The sequence below is a fragment of the Anastrepha obliqua genome, chromosome 5 (genome assembly GCF_027943255.1).
Source record: "Anastrepha obliqua isolate idAnaObli1 chromosome 5, idAnaObli1_1.0, whole genome shotgun sequence".
Classification (NCBI taxonomy): Eukaryota; Metazoa; Arthropoda; class Insecta; order Diptera; family Tephritidae; genus Anastrepha; species Anastrepha obliqua.
In genome coordinates, this window is record NC_072896.1 from 34,124,974 (window position 1) to 34,140,641 (window position 15,668).

The 15,668-nt window shown below is 39.9% G+C and overlaps 1 protein-coding gene across 1 annotated transcript in view; it reads right to left on the bottom strand.

The window, feature by feature from the left end:
- LOC129248269 (cell adhesion molecule 1) overlaps positions 1-15,668 on the bottom strand; it is a 371,310-nt gene that overhangs the window by 107,952 nt on the left and 247,690 nt on the right. The window lies entirely within an intron of this gene.

Sequence of the window (15,668 nt, forward strand, 5' to 3'; positions counted from 1 at the left end):
GCCGAATAGAAAGCTCATTTGGGTACTTGGTCATAGCGACATTGTAGGAAACTGCGAGGCGGATAAGGTGGCCAGACAGGGGACCTGTAAAATAGTTACTCTGCGAAACAACAAGATTGGGGTCCCGTTGACTTCCTGCGGTCTGCTCCTGGAGAGGTGGGCTTCGCGTTAACTCAGCGAATGCTGGGCTTGAGTACACAAACTTGTAAGGTCGCGAAATCTTTCTGGCCACGAGTAGTCCTGAGGAGCTCGACGGATCTCCTGAGGCTGACAAAATTTCAGTTCTCGAATTCCCTTTTATGGAGAATGACGCGGACAACTCAGACAACTCTTTCTAACCGCCCTAGCTGGCATAAATATGAAAACCCTGATGAATTTCATTAGTAGCACGAAGTGGCTAATATCACCGTAAATCAGTTATGACTCGCTAGCTTTCACCAAATACACATCTCCCCCTTCTCCTCCTGCCTTTCTTCACAGACTTCTTATTTCCTTTACAATTGTATCACATATAACGATTTTTTGATATTCGTCCAGGTGTGTCCTCTCTATAGACAATCATTTCAACCTAACCCAACCTCATAATATTTTTACTATATTAAAATATGGATAGTTCATTTTCCTGCAAAAGCCATCGAGCTTTGTGAAAATTAAAAAATTTCAATCAAAAACTCATTAATTATTAGGTGCGCAACGAAGTTCCCGCTGTGTGTCAATAGATGCCGCCAGCAGTGTGTGCTAGTCGATTTTAACATAACTTAAACGTCGTAAACCAAGCTTAGACATATGGTAAGCAAACTGCTTCGTCATATTAGTGATTTTTTTTTTGGTATCATATACTTTTGTTTTAGTGAAAATGTCTGATTTTGTGCCGAATAATCGTGTTTTGTGGGAAGTGTTGATTTTCCTCTTTCATTCGAAAAATTGGCGGCTGAAGCGCATAGAAAGCTACAAAAGGTTTATGGAGATGCTGCTTTAAGTGAAACAACGTGCCGGGATTGGTTCCGTCACTTCAAAGACGGTGATTTTAATGTTGACAACCGTCCGCGTAAAGGAAGGCCAAAAACCTTCGAAGATACTAAATTGGAGGCATTGCTCAATGAGGATCCGTGTCAAACGCAAGGCTTCAGTTGCTTGATTCAGTATTAGGAGTTACCCGCCTATCCGTTTCCAGGCGATTGTATTTTTTGGGAATGATTCAGAAACAGGGGGCTTCGGTTCCTTATGAGTTTCTTTACCATATGCCTAAGCTTGGTTTATGACGTTTAGGTTATGTTAGAATCGATTAGCACACACTGCTGGCGGCATCTACAATATTGACAAACAGCGGGTACTTAGTTGCAAACCTATTAATACCATTGTAACCCTTGAAAACCATAAGTATCTTTTTCTGTTTTGGACTAAAAACGAGTTAAGTTTTTGTGTCTTGGTTCATTCGGAGCTCTCTACTCACTCACTTGATGTTTGGATCGCGTGTCCTACTCGTAAACCTACGTCTCGTCTCCAATAAGGATGCGTTAGATGACTGTTGTGGCCGATTCAGCCTTCGAAATTATGTATTGGGCGATATGCACACGGCCCCGTTTTTGCGTGAAATTCAGTTCCTTTGCAATGTTCAAGTCCTCTGTCAGCTCTTTGATGGTTTTTTTGCGATTATTGATAAACTTTTCTTTCACTTTACTGAAGTTTTCATCAGTTTTCAATGTCAACGACCTGCCACTATGCAGGCCGCTCGATGCAGACCATCCTCGATGGACTCATTATCTCTTGTGAAGCGTCCATGCCACTCGTAAGTAGCTATTTTCGTCCCAGTATCATTACTGAAACAGTTTTCCATTATTTGTATGGTTTTCGCAACATTGCAAACTCATTATTGCTAATCCAAATCCATTTTTAAAACTAAAAAAACGAATAGACGTTCAGAAGTAGATCTTCTCGAGACGGCGTAACTATTACAAATGGCGAGCAATGGGCCCAAATTTTGGTATAAATGTTAATCAGGGATATGACAACCTAATAAAAAGTAAAGCAGAATTCAACTCAGTTGACTTAGAGCGTCACCTAGCGGTTAGGTAAGGTTAAGTACTGCTGGTTGAGCTGTAAGAATATCTCACTTAGACCCCTAGGGTCCATTGTGTTGCCAGCGCTATGAATCTGGAGTTAAATGTATTATTTTATGTAATACTTAATACACCTTTCTGCGAATGTTAACAAACCGTTCAGCCTTTTCTCAGCAATATCCTTCAAGTATGAAATATGTGGTGATTCTAAGCACATTTGTCTAGTCCTACAGAGAGCAGGACATCGCTAAAGAAGGTATTCCAAATTACCTCTAGCATTCGTTTCGGTTCATGTGCTACACGAATCGCTCTGAACTAATTCCATTTTGGTTGAGGGGTAAGACAGTGTCCCGTCAGTAGTCCTATCAATATCTTGCAGTCTCTCCTAGACAGTGATAAAATGAGGTTGGCAGTGGCTCCGGGCACTTTTTGATTAAGGTGGTATGTTTAGCCCCAGTATGCGCCTGAGTCTACATTATTACTGGCACTGTTTATAAACTCAGTTTCTCTTCAGCTTTTGCTATACTCGTACTTTACTATTGCACCCACTTTGATAGTTAGCCTGCAGCAGTACAAAAGTGAACTTGCAATACAAATTTAAATGCAAAAGAAAACTTGCAACAACGTGCTTGCCAACATCAACTTGCCACACTCTTGTTATTTCTATTTCAACTTCTTGACTATTTAAACAAAATAAAACTTTTGCAGTTAACTTTTGCTGCGCTCAACAAATAAATTTTAAATTTCAATTTACACCAATACATATCCACACCAATGGCAGTAAAGTAAAGAGGCTGAAGATGGAAAAGGAAAACAAGCAAACAAAGTTAAAATGCGAATTAAACAAAGTAGCGGAAACGTGAGGCAGAAATAGGGAGCCGAGAAAGAAAAAGTGCGATGTGGCAAGAAAAAATTAAATTTACGCTGCATACATATAGGCGTACTAAGGTTCTCCTAACTGCTGCGAAGTTGACTAAGGCCAAGAGTTACGAAAAAAAAAACGTCATGAGGGGCAAAATGTAGATAGCGTGGGATGTGAATTGGTGTGTTTGTTGTTGTATGCTTTTATGCATGCATGCAAGTACATACATGCGCATGTGTATGTGTATGGGCGTATGTGTGTATAATGGCAGGCAGTCAATAAAAACACAATTAAGCAGCGTAAAAAAGTTGTAGTAAAAAAATTGAATTAAAACTTAAGAGCAGAAAAATAGCAGCGGCAGCCACTTTTACAACCGTTTCGCAACCACAAAAGTGAAAGAAAAGTCAGCGCGGCACATGCATGCATACGAGTATACACACTTATTGGTATGAGCATATAACTGAAAGAATGCATGTAAATTTGTGAAGAGAAAAAGCGAAAAAAAGAATGAAAAGCCAGCAGCGTTGTCAGCTAAGTTGTCGTTGGCCAAGCGCGAGCAAACAGCCGTGGCATGCCACCGGAGCGTTGTTTACTTGGTAGGACTGAGTGTCCTTAGGTGTGAGCGTATGTGTGTATGCAAATGCATATACAAATGTGTGCATGTGTGTATGTATGAATATATGTATGTTTGTTTCTATGTATACACGTTTGCATGTATATGTGCTTGTATGTTTGTATGCCTGCGCATGTAGAGGCGACAGAAAATTCTATTAAAGCAGCCGACAAGCAAGCGTAGCCGTGCAACGCGGTTATGCAACAAACACTTTTTCACCACTCTATAATATTCGTTGTTATAGAACTATTATTGTTTGACTTTGTTATGTTTGTTGTTGTTGTTGTTGTTGGTGCGACACTTTGACATTGCAGCCAGGGCAGACCCACAGCAACTAGTACGGCTGTTATGCAAGACTTTTATTATGTATGTAGGTATGTGTGCAATATAATTTCAATAGAAGGAAAGCAAGTGCAGCGCAGGGGGAGAGGTTTGTAGTGAGGAAACACAACTACAGCTGTACCAAGGCAAACAGCACGGCAGCGTTTCGTTCTTTTCTTTTTTTGTGCTTTATTTTTTCTGGGTTTATTTCTTGTTGTTTTGTCACACACAACTTTGTGCAAAACACAATTTTGCGCGCTTATTATGAAAATTTGAAATAAAAAAATTTTGCGTTGATGATGTTGAGGTTAGAGGGTTCAAAGTGGCGCTATTTGGTATAAAAAATATGGAGAGAGTGGTTGGGTATTAGAAAAAAAAAATAAAAAAGCAAAAAATCAAAAAACAGTTACACAGGAGGGGCTATGACATTTTATTAAAGCTGCGAGATTTTAAAACTTGAGCTAATCATTTTTGTTATGATGGTTAAATATTTATTAGTTACTCTTGGAAATATCGAATTAGGTACATTTTCTTCTACTTATATATTTTTTTAATTTCAGAGAATGGCATGATAAGCCACAGTGCTACCATCGAATACGGTTTTTCAATAAGTTTTGCGGTTCGTCCCTGCTAATCTAATTTTTTTTATTATGTTGGGACACTCTTCATATGAACGTAAGTCAAGTTTCATTTAAATTTGTTAATTCATTCTTTATTTACAAGCCATTTAGTGTCAAGCCATGAAGTGTCACAGTATTTTCTATAATAGAAAAAATAAAGTATCCTGCAGTGATTGAATTTCAATTTTTGACAGATTTAAAAGCAAAGAAAATTTATGAACGAATGTTGAAAGTGTGTAAGGACTTTTCACCATCAATTAAGCGGGTATTCTGGCCTAGAAATTTGAAAAAATCGATGTCTTTTTTTGCATATTTTCAAAGTTTAGACCTCCAAAAATATGCCCTTCAATGGAGTTTCCAAAATTCGAATTATTTTCGCAGATACAGCGGATTTTGTGACGTGGCGTCTAAACCGGCCGAGTGCAGCGAATCGCGCAATGAAGGGCTGATGTCACCGGACGACTTGAGGACTCGTCCTTTCCGGAATATCTTTTGTATCCCACACAACCTTTATTTATTCTATATACCTATGAAATGAGGCTTCCAGCTATTAGTCTATAGATGTCCTAGGAGCATTTCTAAACCTTCCCATCTTGTTTTTTTTGTCTGTCATCTGTCAACAACATTCAGTTGATTGTTTGTTACGTTGCATACAACAATGCATTGCAGACACTTACATTACAATCTCTTAAAAATGTCGAATGTTCGTTCCTGCAAACTACGATTTGCGGACATCGTTGAGAACCGAAAAACCACTTGTGTGAAGAAATGCTGCTCTTCCAGTTCAAAAGGAAGTCTTTTTTCCATCGAATCGTTACTGGTGATGAAAAATGGGTATATTTCTCCAATCCCAAGCGTAAACGATCTTATAGTCCGCCCGGCCACAAGCCATAAACAACGGCCAAACCAAATCGCTTCGGCCGCAAGGCAATGCTGTGTGTTTTCTGGGTTCAGCGTGGTGTGATTTGGTACGAGCTATTAAAACCAAGTGAAACAGTTGACGGTGCACGCTACCAACGACAATTGGCCGATTTGAACAGCGCTATCCACCGAAAACGCCCAGAATATGCCGCTCGGCGTCAGAAGGTAATTGTTCTTGAGGAAAATGCACCGCCACATCGAACAAGAGCGACCCGGGAATTGATGGAGACGTGCGATTGGGAACCGCTGGTGCATGCGGTTTACTCACCAGACTTGGCGCCTTCCGATTTGTTTGCATCGATGGGCCACGCACTTTCCGAGCAGCGCTTCAACTCTCACGAAGAAGCCAAAAAATGGCTCTATGATTGGTTTGCGGCCAAAGACGGCCAATTTTTTTGGCGTGGCATCCACAAATTGCCTGAGAGATGGGAAAAATGTGTCACTAGCGATGACTATTATTTTGAGGATTAAATTTGTAACCAGTATTTGTTAATAAACGTTTGAAATTGAAAAAAGCCTCACTTCATAAGTATACACCTTCTGTAATATATACCTGGAAATATATCGCCGATTATTCCAGAGGGAGTAGTAAAGATTATGATCTAAGTTATCCTATTTGAATTGTTGCTCAAACTTCAAACGCGATTTTCACAACACTACTTTTTTTGAGATGGTCGTCATGATATCTCAACTTCTACTTGACCGATCGCTTGAAGTTTGATGAGAATTTTTTATTATACATCTGTTTATCGCGCCTGCCTCGGATTTTGAAAAATTTAAGTTTGAAGTATTTTCAAAAAATTTAAAAAGGTGAAAAAAGAGGTAAAAAAATTTTTTTTCAAGTTGACGCCATTTTGTGAATTTTTTTTCTTTGAATTGGCACAATCCGATAGCGACATCCTAACTAATGAAGAATTTTTTTAATTTGTTTGTTTTACATCACTACAAGGGTTGGAATCATGTCAACCATGGAGCACCGTTTTTTATATAGCCCACTTCGCCGGCCTGTAATTCCACGATTTTTTTATTTTGCTTCATTAATTTTTTTTACACTTTTCCAATATTAATAAAAACCATAAAAAATAGATAGTAAAAATGTTTTTCATTTTTTTTATCTTAGTTTTAAAAATACCTAAAACTAAGGCGTTTGGACCAGAATACCCCGTTAATACAGTAGAAAAATTGGTTGCTGATGGTTGAATTTCAACGTGGTCGTACAAACCTTAAAGACAATCCACATGAAGACAAAAAAGCAGCAATACCAGAAATGGGAGAAAATATATAGGATATCGTAAAGGATAATCGTCGAGTGACTGAAAGAGTCAATAGAGGCTGTGTGCCCCCATTGTGCCGCATTTGCTAAGAATGGAACAAAAATACATTCGAACGAGACTTTCTCTGCAACATTTAGAGCGTTTGAGGACCGATAAAGTGAATTTTGAGCATCAAAGTATTACTTTGGATAAGTATAGGGTCTATTTTTACGATTTTAAATCAAAAAAAGAGGCTAAAGAGTGGTGTGAACCTGGTTCTTCGGCTTCGAAACGAGTTCGTCACCAGAAATCACCCAAGAAACTGTTAGCATCACTTTTTTTGGGATGCGACCCGAAATTTGTTTGGGGTTACTTGCGAACTGTTAAAATAATAAATTCTAAATATTATCGTAACCTTTCAGACCACCTGAAGGAAACAAGTTGTGATAAAATGCCCAGAAAGTAATTCTTTTTTATCAAGACAATCACAAGGGCATTTTGGCAATGGCTAAAGTCCATGAATTAAAGCTCGAATTGTTGGATCATTCACCGTATTCACCAGATTTGGCTCTAGCGATTTCCATTAGCTTTCGTCATCTGAAAAAAATACATGCGTTGGAAGCGTTTTTTATCAAATGATGAGGTTATAGTAGCTCTGAAAGCATGTCTTGCCCTTCCAGATTCGCACTTCAGGGATGGAATTCATAAATTGGAATCCCGTTTCAACAAGTGCTTTGCTGCTCAGGGAGCCTATATTGAACTATAAAGTGCATTTCACACTACAAGTTTCATATACCGATTTATCAAAAAATGTGTAGGAAGTAGAATTTTGAAAAAAATCCACTCTAGAACTTTCAAATCCTATATTTTTGTGCGTATATTTGTTTTGTTCGCTCTACCAGAATCCATTTCAGGAACCTTGTTACGAGTGTTGCCTTTAGTGTTATGTCTTCTTCTTCTTAATTGGGGCTATAACCGCTTACGCGATTTTGGCCGAGTTTAACAAAGCGCGCCAGTCGTTTCTTTCTCGTGCTAACCGGCGCCAATTGGACACACCAAGTAAAGCCAAGTCCTTCTCCACCTGATCTTTCCAACTCAGAGGAGGCTTTCCTCTTCCTCTGCTACCACCAGCTGGTACCACATCGAATACTTTCAAAGCCGGAGCGTTTGTATCCATTCGGACGACATGACCCAGCAACGTAGCTGGATCTTTATTCACTGCACTATGTCTATGTCGTCGTAAAGCAGACACAGACTCCCCATTTTGTCTATACTGCCAGCGAAATTTCAAACCCCTGAGCATTCCCTGTTAGAATGTTCTAGATTTAATGGGGAACGAAGCATGTTTCGCTCACATATAGGCGAGTGCACGACAGCTGCTAGCCTAGTACAACATATGCTAGAATCTGAACTGGAACTATGGTTGTAACGTAGCCTCAACAATTATGCGAAGGTTGGGGCATAATGATAATGAACGTACACAAATAAGTGATTAAACACATCCCTTTCGAAGGAATAGTGAAAAAAGCAGAACAACTGGGGAAAAAAGCAAAACAGCGAAGCGATGTGGTGGTTTAGTCCGTAGGCACTATGAAACTTCGTTCAAAAGGAGCCGGGGAATATCGCATATGAATCGGACATACTTATGAGTCGGCTCATTCGTATCTTTAGAAGATTCCACCTCCCAGGTCCGCATACCGCATAAAAAAAAAATCTGTCAAATGATATTTCATTTAGATTTACCAAAAGAGGAGTTTAAACGTCCCTTTTGTGAGGTTGATAATGGGTTAAATTGTTAATTTATTTCTTGATAAATTTTACTATATGTTACTAATGCTACATATTTCGTTCTGATATGAATTTTAAGCCCTTTTTCCACTTATTATAAAAATACTCAGTTAAAAAATTACAAAATTAAAAGGGTTAACAAAGAAATTTAATGTTAGAATGCAAACAGATTTGGGAGTTTTACGGTATGGGTATCAGACATCGATATCTCTTTGTCCGTTGTTAAAGGGAAACTACACAATTTCTTTCTAAGCAAAGCGCAAAACAGATGGAAGTCTATCTCATCGTGTGCTATTTCAAAGACACTAAGGCCTCAATACGATAGAAACAGAAGGCTTAAGGTGCTGGAAATCCCCCGCCATTCAATTTCCAAACTCATTGCGGTGTTCACTGGTCACTGGCTGATCGGTACTCATGCGGAGAAGCTTGGAATTCCGTACAACCCCTATTGCAGAAGCAGTGGGGATCCTACAGAGAAAGAGACTGTTGAACATTTTCTCTGCAAATGTCCGACTCTGACAGCTAGGCGCTTGAGATTCCTTAGCATGCCCTTTGGGGATGACTTGAAGAAATTCTCCAGCCTAAATCTCTTTTCTCTCCTCCACTTCATCAACAGCACTGGATGGCTGTAGACGGTTTTTCTCTTACCTAAATCTTTTCACAGGTAGTGACCCACATTATGGTATCAAAACGGCACGTAAGTGCTGCTTGAAGTGTGCCTGTGGCACTCTTGCCATTTTACCTACCTACCTACCTATGGTTCTCATTCAAAATGCTCTCTCTAGACAGAATTTAGATTTTAAATATTGTAATATTTTATAAGTTTATGATAGAACCTCTGGTCGGAAAGGTTTGATAACCGTATATATTATATAAAGTATATTTGGTTCTTTTACTCCTCTATGGAATATAGCGTCTGCAGCGATTGAGTCAAATAAATAAGCAAGTTTCAACTAATAATCACCGAATTCATCTGTTATGGTTTCAGCAGATTCCTTTCTCTTCCCATTTTGATTTCATAAAATTTAGCACTAGTGCACTCTTTTTCAATTCATTTCAGTCTCTATAGTATAAATTACTCGTACAACTAATCCTCAAGGTTCTAAAAACAGTGAATAAATATCACTGCTACTCCGTGCAGAGGAAAACTAAAATAATTACATTAAAAAATGCATTTAAAAAATTTCTACCAAGTAGCACTAATAAACGTGGCTTAGCATGCAATGCCGGGCAAGTAGATATGTCCATATCATTTTAAAAACTAAGGTGCATATGTGAAATAGCGGTAGTTAAAAGTACCACTACTCTTACCACTGCCTGCCTGGCATTCCCGCACACACATCCAGGTGCTCGGCATACCGACCTGCTGACCTTTTCCAAATGCAATATGGTTTTAATTAAATTGCAAATGAAATTAACTGCATTCACTCTATCTAAGATGTGTTTGTGCATACAAGTATGTAGTAACTTGCTAGCAAAGGGTGCCACGTTGAGATCGCCTACTTTGGAATTGTAATATAAAGGATCGGTTTGCTCGAAAGTGTGTGGCTTCCCGTCAGTTTATCTCAAATTTTCCAAAACGAGCGACCTATAGATTTGAAATTTTTTTTGGTGGTCAAATTAGGTTTTCATAATTATGGTCAAGGTTGTTTCGAAATAACGCTCAAAATATTAAAATTACGCTTAAAATTAAAATATTAAGCTGAGTGCCGCCGTAGCCGACTGGGTTGATGCGTTACCCCTATTCGAAATTCGGAGAATGTAGGTTCGAATCTCCGTGAAACACCAAAGTGAATAAAGATTTTTTTCTAAAAGCGATCGCCCCGCGGCAAGCAATAGCAAACCTCCAAGTGTATTTCTGCCCTTTTTCATGGCCTCAAAACAAAAAAAAAAAGAATCTGCCGTTCGAAGTCGGCTTAAAATTGTAGGTCAGTTCAATTGTGGAAAATCATCAAGACGCACGAAGAGGAGCTCGGCCAAACACCCAAAAAGGGTTTGGACATATAAAAAGAAATTTTAATACCTATTTTTTCGTAAAATATTTTAACGAATTATTTTCTCTCATAGTGGCTCTCGTTGATCCTTTATTTGATAAGCACCTAAAATTGTATGTTAAAGAAGAATTTAGAGGGCTGAAAAGCTCTACAAATATTTTCTCTAGAATATTTCACGATGGGTCTTCTCCCACAAAAACTTTATGAATTTACTACTAGGTTGTTCAATAAGTTTTGCGGTTCGATAAGAAAAATTTTATGGTTTGAAATACATTTTATTATTCAGTATAGGCGACCTGAACATCATCATATTTGTGCCAATAAGATTCCAATTTATGAGCTCCATCTCTGAAGCGAAAGTCAAGAAGGGCTGCAAAATACGCTACCTTATGTGACCTTATCATTTGGGCAAAAACACTTTCCAGGCATGCTTTTTTTAGGTTTGAAAACAGATGGAAGCTGCTAGGGGCCAAATCTGGTGATGCTCTGACAATTTGAATCTTAGTTTATGAATTTTAGCCTTTGTCAAAATGCTCTTATGATTGTCTTGATAAAAAATAATTATTTTCTTTTATAAACTGGGTATTTTTCACAAATTTTTCCTTCAGTTGGTTAAAGAGATTACAATAATATTTATTGTTTCACCAGTTTGCAAGTAATCCGCAAACTAAATTCCTTTCACATCTCGAAAAGCTGAAACTAACGCCTTCTTGGCCGAGTTCTGTACACTAACTAGTTTCGGAGCCGACAAACTAGATTTATACCACTCTTTAGCCTCTTGTTTTGATTAAGGATCATGGTGATGGACCCAGGTCTCATCCATAGTCATGAATCGTTGCACAAAATCCCCTTTATCCTTTCGAAAACGCTCTAAATGTTGTTGAAAAAGTCGCATTCGAATGAGCGTTAGTTCCATTGTTAGCGAATGCGGCACCCACTGTGCACACAGCTTTCTGAAATCCAATGAGAGGCCCACAGCTTCTATAATATCTCTTTTAGTGACTCGATGATTTTCTTATACGAGATCCTGCATTCTTTCTACGATTTCTGGTGTTGCTGCTGCTTTTGGACGCCCTTAACATAAACACCCTTAATTTGAACGCCCTTCTCAGGCAGTATTCTGGATTCATTAGTCTTCATCATGTTTATTGGTGGTATATTTAAGTGTTATGAACTTTCAAAATTTCTTTTATATGCAGAAGATTTACAATTTTTTAAGCTAATTTCAAGTTTTTCCGACTCGTGTCATATCCACTCAGATCTCAATAACGTCAAGGCATGGTGTGATAAAAATGGCTTCACCTAAGGAACTGTTATCAGACCTTTAGGAACAAATGTCATATTCAATAGTTGGCTTTATTCAAGAAATGTGATAAATTACTAAGTTTGACCTTTAGCTATGGTGGAAAACGAAATTGAGCCAGTCCCCGCGGCCGCCACGTCACCGAGTACTCGGAAGCAGAATGCTGCCCGTGTATTTCATATGTATTCACACACTCGTCCAATAAGTCGTTGTTCAGGCGAGAACGGAGCAACATGCGCGGAAACTATGTCGATCTTTTTCGTATATCACCAAAACAATCTCAGTGTTTTCGTAAACGAACCGCAGTCATGACCCCGGTGACGTCAGCTAATCAGCTGTTTCCTTCAAATTCGTTGAGAGTCTGTTAACGGTTTAATCTTGGCCAGACCTTTGAAAATCTTTTCACAATGTCTATTCACCAGTTTGGTTCAGAATTTACTGATGCATACACGAAATAAATAAACAATTAAGTTACTATTTACCTCACTTGTTCAAACAAAGTTGGAACATCCTGTATTTTTTTGGAGCCCCCCTATTAATTCCAAAGCATTTTCTTAGTTTCACTCTAGGATTGCTTAACTTTGTTCATCTGAAGTCCTTACAAAATAAATTTTTTTATTATGTATATTAATCCCTATAACCTTGAGCATTAGTTTGTTTAAAATTTATTTTTCAAATTATGTAGATTTGTACCGATTCGAGCAAGTTCATCCGCCTTGCAGTTCCCTTCTATATTCCTGTGGCCTGGCGCTCAAATAAGGTGTACTTTGTAGTATTTTGATATGTCATTTAGAAGCTTAAAACATTCTATGACTGATCAGTGCGTGCCTTCGCTTAGTCCAAGCGGAACTTTCTCCACCCATATTCCATCAAGGGAGGAGTGGACCGGGGGCAGTACTTGGGGACAGGGCCTGGTTAACCTGTTCAGGGATGGCAGGGTTGGAGGAGGAGTTTTCTGCAAAGAGCTCCCCATCAATCTCAAATTCAGGCTACCGGATCACTGCAGTGTTTTCCAAGCAGAGGTGGCCGCAATTAAAAAAGCAGCTGACTGGCTACTTACTAGCGTAATAACTGTTAAGAAGGTAAATATTTACTCCGATAGCAAAGCGGCAATTAGGGCCCTAGGCTCTATTATGGTGCACGCGAAACCGGTCAGGGAATGCCTGGTCTCTCTCTCGATTGCATCTGAATTCTTCGATAGAAAGATAATTTCGGTACCTGGTCACAGTGTTATTCCTGGAAACTGCGAAGCCGACGAGCTGGCCAGACACGGGACCTGTGAGGTGGTGTGCGCGCGAAAGGAGAGGATCGGGATCCCCTTGACAACCTGCGCTCTACTCCTGGAAGGATGGGCTTTGCACCAACTCAGCGAGCGCTGGGTAAGTACACGGACGTGCAGGGTCGCGAAGTCCTTCTGGCCACGTTTGTAAAGGAGGCGTTCGAGGGATTTTCTGAGAATGACGAAATCTCATCTCTCAAATCTCGCGGGCATCCTCACGGGGCACTGCCCGCGGGGTGCACATGCCGTGAGAGTCGGAATCTCTTCGAGTCCTTTTTGCGTCAGCTGTATGGAGGATGAGGTGGAATCATCTCAGCACCTGCTCCTCAGCTGCCCAGCTCTCGCGGTACTAAGATTCAAGCATCTTGGTTCTCACTTCTTTTCTGCGCCTGCTGATATAGCGGGTCTTGATAACAAGAAACTGATGAACTTCATCAGCAGCATAGAGAGGTTAACACAACCGCAGACCAGTCACCGTTCATAGTCCACAAACACTCAATCCTCCCCAACCCTTTCCCTTTCGTCCTAACGTCCTTTTCCTTCACCTCTTTTTCCCCTTTCACAAAGGATGAACCAAACTCTTTCGTCTAAGTGAGCCCACTCTCTGGGTAACCTGCACTACCTAACTTAACTAACCTAGCCACGACTGTTTTTGACAAGTGCGTTTTAGATTCTACCGCTTTTATTGCTGCTTGACTGACCGAGTATAAGAAGACTTCTTTTCTGCAACTTAGGTAGGCGATCAGGTAGGCGAAATGATTGGCTAACTCCAAGTTTGTCGGAGTAAGCCCCTCCACCTACTCTGTTTTATAGCTTTGAGCCATCCGTAGAGATGTTTATATTGTATCATTTTCTTTAATAATAAGCCTGTTATCCCATTCCTCTTTCGAAGGAAATACCGTGACGAAGGATTTATTTAAGTTGATATCCTTGGTCTTACAGAAATCCGTTGTACCAGGAATGCAGGATAGTTTTTCTAAAATTGATCTATTGTCCGTTTTGACTAGATCGATTTCTTTTCATCTGAGAGCTGACTAGGCAGCTGCTTGCTTGCCGAATCGCTCTATTGGTAATAGTTTCATCAAAATATTTAGAGCCTCTGTGGGTGTAGTCCTAAGGGCCCCGCAGATGCAGAGACTCGCCATTCTTTGTACATGCACCATGGGCACCATTCTATGTAGTATACTGTATGTTAGGATTGGTCTAACTATCGATGTGTAAAGCCAAAGTATGATACAGGGTTTGATTGATTGATAATAAACCTTCCCGTGCGGAGCGTCTGCCAAGCGATCAACCGAATCGGCTGGTGGGGGAAAATGATCGTTGGACCTTCCCCTTCCACTAGAAATCGGTCCCAGTTCGCTGGCAACAGCGGTGCAGTCAACATCGCTCCGCGCGTGAAAGCTGTTTTAAAAGTGTGTTAAAATTTTGCAGTGGGGAAAATGCAGCGATCGTTGGAGCAACGTTACTCGATCAAATTTTTGTAAGAAGCACTGTGAACGCGGCATTTTACAAAGATGTGCTCCTTCGGCTGAAAAATCGCGTCGCCCGGGTTCGGCCCGATCTCGTCAACAATTAGACCCTTCATCACGACAATGCGCCGGCGCACACCGCCTTCCTCTGCACCTGTGCATTGACCAAGATGGGGGTTCCGCTGCTTCCTCACCCTCCCTACAGCTCAGACCTGTCCCTTTCGGACTTCTACTTGTTTCCGCGCCAGAAAAGAAAGCTCCAAAAAACTGTGACAGCAGAATTGAACGCGATTCCGGCGGATGAGTTTAAAAAATGTTTCCTGCAGTGGAACTACCGTCACCAGCGGTCATTACTTTTCAATCAAACCCTGTAGATGGGGAAATACCCCAACTTAGTCCTATTAGCTGTTTACCAGAGTAGAATGCTATTGTAGCTCGTTTTACTCTTTTTTCGACATTTGACTTCCATCTTAGTTTTCTGTCTAATATTAGAACTAAATAGCGAGCCTCATCATTACATGATAGTGCCGCACCGCCTAAAGTCGGAGGAGTTATTTCTGGAATTCTATGTTTCCTAGTAAATAAGTTAAGTTCAGTTTTGTTGGAGTTGACGCTTAGCCCATTTGCTTTTGACCATATTTAGTAAATCCTGCATGATTTCACAAAGCGTATAGGGAAATTTTCCTCTTAATACCATTGCAGCATTATCCGCATAGGCTACCACGTGTTGTTCCCTCTCCTTTAGGCTCTTTAGCAAGAAGTTTATTGCCAGCACCCAAAGTGTATCCACTAGTAACTTTTAAGTTTCCGCACTCGAGATAGTCCAACTCGTATTCCGTCTTTGGAGGTATCCGGAGTAATAGTGATTTTTTGAAAGGATTTTACGTAGTCAAGATGCCTCTATGATTTCTTAGATTTCTCCACAGAAGGTTCTCCAACCATAACTTTTCGCTTTCCTGTCTTCGTTTTTATAAATTCTTAGCTTACTGTAATAGCAGTCCCAGTCTTTACACTCTCGTGTTGCTTTCGCTCTATTAAACTGTCTTCTGCTGTCGTTTATTAAGGTTGTCGGGTCTTCAGATCACCAGGGCGATTTTTTCTTCCCCTTATACTTAATTATAGGGCAGGCTTTATTTAGCGCTGTTCCTCAAATGTTCATTCAATGATTCCCTATTTCCAATC